The 4,081-nt window shown below is 41.2% G+C and overlaps 1 pseudogene; it reads left to right on the top strand.

The window, feature by feature from the left end:
- On the top strand, positions 306–1,960 carry Gm13217 (predicted gene 13217; annotated as a pseudogene).
- Positions 1,961–4,081: the final 2,121 nt, after the last annotated feature.

Genomic DNA, 4,081 nt, shown 5'->3' with positions numbered 1-4,081 from the left:
CTCAACTCTGTTTTTGTTTTCCAAGTCAAATAACATTTTTAAAGTTTTGTAACATAGTTATAATTGTAATTTCATACACTTTGTCTGGAAGTTCCTTCAACTCATTAGTATTGGCTGCTATTGTACTAATAATTTTTGAAAACATATTTTGAATTTGTATACTGTTTTTGTTTGTGCCCCAGGACTTGTACATTAAAACTAGTATGTTCTCTCACTGCGCAGTCCGGTGGAGTTCGCTGGAGCAGGAACCCCGTGGGGTGGGTTCGCGGGTGGCCTTCCGCAGCGGCGGCTCCGCCCACTCCCTGGCGTCCCCCTTCTTGGCCCTCACCGCTGGCCGTGGCGGCCTGCTGGGTCCGCGTCCCGCCTCTACTCCCGGAGGACATGCAGAAGAGAGAATGAGCCAGAGGGACACGCTGGTGCATCTGTTTGCCGGGGGATGTGGTGGCACAGTGGGAGCTATTCTGACATGTCCACTGGAAGTTGTCAAAACACGGCTGCAGTCTTCTTCTGTGACACTGTATATTTCTGAAGTTCAGCTGAACACCATGGCTGGAGCCAGTGTGAACCGAGTAGTGTCCTCTGGACCTCTTCATTGTCTGAAGGGCAGATGATCTCATCCAGGTGTTTACATTTGCTACTAAATTGCATCACACTTGTTCAACTTGGTTACCCAAGAACATGAAAGGGCTATCCTGGAAAATGAGGGCCCTCGCTCGTTGTTTAGAGGATTGGGCCCCAATTTGGTGGGGGTTGCTCCCTCCAGATAACTCTGGAGGCCAGAAGAGGGCAGTAGATTTCCTGGAGCTGGAGTTGTGCTCTTCCTGAAATGGGTGCTGAGAACCAGATGCAGGATTGTGGAAAAACACCAGAGCAATATACTTTGCTGCTTATTCAAACTGCAAGGAAAAGTTGAATGGTGTTTTTGATCCTGATTCTACCCAAGTGCACATGGCTTCAGCTGCAATGGCAGAACACAAGAATTAATACAAAATAATCCAAAATATTCCATAAGTATGGATGTGCAGTATTACTGCTAGAGTCACAGTTGACAGATTCTCCCTTGACAAGGTTAGCATTTTTTCTTTAAGACAAAATTGATCGTCTTTTAGGCATTTACTGTACATTTCTCCCGAGAAAAGAGTGAGATCGTGTCATTTCATGCTCCCCATCCGCAGGTCACTTCCTGTAGAAATATGGACTAACTTACACCTCGTTTTACTGCAATCACTGCAACAAACCCCATTTGGCTTATAAAGACTCGCTTACAGCTTGATGCAAGGACTCGTGGGGAAAAGCAAATGGGTGCTTTTGAATGTGTTCGTAAAGTCTATCAGACAGACGGACTGCGAGGATTTTATAGGGGCATGTCTGCCTCCTATGCCGGCATATCAGAGACTGTTATCCATTTTGTTATTTATGAAAGTATAAAGCAAAAACTACTGGAATGTAAGACTGCTTCTATGATGGAAACTGATGAGGAGTCTGTGAAAGAAGCATCGGATTTTGTGAGAATGATGCTAGCTGCTGCCACCTCAAAAACCTCTGCCACAACCATAGCGTATCCACATGAAGTTGTAAGAACAAGACTACGTGAAGAAGGGACAAAATATAGGTCTTTTTTTCAAACATTGTCTTTGATTGTTCAAGAAGAAGGCTATGGATCTCTTTACCGCGGTCTAACAACTCATCTGGTGAGGCAGATTCCAAACACGGCCATTATGATGGCCACCTACGAACTGGTGGTCTACCTTCTCAACGGATAGCAGCAAGGGCTGCCATACTGCAGAGCAGGAAGACCAAAAGATCACAGTGGACCATGGAATCTTGAAGCCAGCCAGCATGGTGGACAGAAGACAGTAGTTGGGAAACATGTAACTACTATGGCTGAGTGGAAGTTTGGTTTTAGGAAGTAAGGTACCATACGACATTAATCTTTCAGTGAGTAAACCCTGGGCCGCCTCGTCAAGAATGCTTTGAAAAGCATTCCTTTCTCAAAATTGCCATTTTCTCTACTATTGTTCACCAGCTCCAGTTTGTTTTACTGGTTTATGACATTCAGAATACAGTGTTGATTCCATGAGCATTTTTGGTTGTTTAAACAAAATCATTCCTAAGTGTATACTGTACTGTAATTTTCCAAAGATGGTAGTGACAATTACAAATGACTAACTTGAACGTCTGCAATACTGTAAAATAACAAGTCGATCCTCAGTAACACTTCCCCAGGAGGAAAAAAAAAAAAAACTAGTATGTTAGTTTATTCTCTCTCTCTCTCTCTCTCTCTCTCTCTCTCTGTCTGTCTCTCTCTCTCATTGGTAGGTAGGTAGGTAGATAGATAGATAGATAGATAGATAGATAGATAGATAGATAGATAAATTGATAGATCGATATATCACTAAAAATATCATTATTGACCATGATCAGGAGAGTCTTAAGTCATAGAATGTGGTATTAATTTGCCCTGTTGGACTGATTTTCAGGGCCACAGGCTTCTGAGAGCCAGATACAATCTCAGCAACAGTCACTATCCAAGAGTCAATACATCCCTACTTGTCCACCCTGCTTCTCCTGGTCACCTCACTGTGGGCCTCTCTGACATAATTTCCTATAACTTCTCATGTCTATTGCAACACTCTGCACATGTTTATCTTAACATGGCTCCTTTTAGATCTTTCTCCTGGGTCCACGGCTTCTACTATGAGTTGTGGAACTTCTGTGCCTAGGTTCCTTGCTTTGACTCATGCATGGTCTGCTTTTAGAGTTCAGAGCTTCTTTCCTGCATTATGGAATGCTCCAGGCTTGACCATACTGTTTTAAATGGTTCTGTATGCAACAGCATGCATCATTCTTTAGTAAGAACAGAAATCAGTTTTCAATGTCTTTATTTATTCACTGCACAAACATGAATACAGAAGCACACACTCACACACATGCACACATACCCTTGTGTACAAGTACGCAGTACACACACATACACACCCATTTGCATGTGCAGCAAGCATACATGAAAGCACACACACTCATACACATATACACAGACTCACACACATGTACACACACACATTCATACATAAACACACAGTACACAAGGCACACACACCATTAATAACTTTATTACAAGCTATCTTTGTACGATAAGACCATTTGCAATTTTGAATAAGAAATTCTGAATTCAAAGATGCAGTTGATGTAAGAAGATGTCCAGTTCCCTCAGTAGAGAATGTGCCTGGCATATGGGAAGCCCTGGATGCCATCCCCAGTACACCATAAAATAGGATGTTTTGTCTCCTTTGTGCAATTCTACCATTCAGGGGCTAGAGACAGGCAGCTTAGAAGTTCAACATCATCTTTGCCTACAAAGCAAATCTAAGGACAGCCTGAGATATAGATGTGATCTTTCAAAAAGACCAGGCACTTGAACATTTACACACTAGCTCTTCTATGTGTTAGTGATTTAGCACAGCATGTAGGTAATTAGCAAGGAAGAAAGGGCAAGGTCTTTAGTGATATCTGTCTGCTCACTTATAGGTATCACATGTAAAGATGATTTGCTCATTTAAATGAAAATCCAACCATTTATTTCTACTTGGGAGAATCTAGTTACACAATCTCTTCACATTTGCTTTCTTTTGAAAATGTATACCGTGTACATTCTCCAGAAGGCAATTCCTTCTCTCCAAAACATGTTCTACTTCTTTTTGAGCCTCTGGTAAAAATTTTATCTAAGCCATCAGATTTAGTAATTTGTAACTGATCTAATCTCTCCACCAAATCCTTGCTTACTGAAATTGCATCTAACAGTTCCTCACTATAAACCTTTCAGTTTGCATGAAACTGAATGACAACTTATAGCTCTCTTCTTTCCTCCTCTTTCTTCATTTTGAAACAAAAGAAAACAAACTTATGCAGAACCATGGATCACATCAACAATTACATTGTGATGAAATGATAGTCTCTTTGAATTAATACCTAAAAAAGAAAGACCTATCGTATCAGTTATTATCAATGATGATTAAGTAATTATAATGTTCTTTACTGCCTGACTTACAACCAAACATGAGGGTTTGTAAAGGTTTATAGT

The sequence above is a fragment of the Mus musculus genome, chromosome 2, assembly GCF_000001635.26.
Source record: "Mus musculus strain C57BL/6J chromosome 2, GRCm38.p6 C57BL/6J".
Lineage (NCBI taxonomy): Eukaryota > Metazoa > Chordata > Mammalia > Rodentia > Muridae > Mus > Mus musculus.
This window is presented reverse-complemented; position numbering and strand designations above follow the sequence as displayed.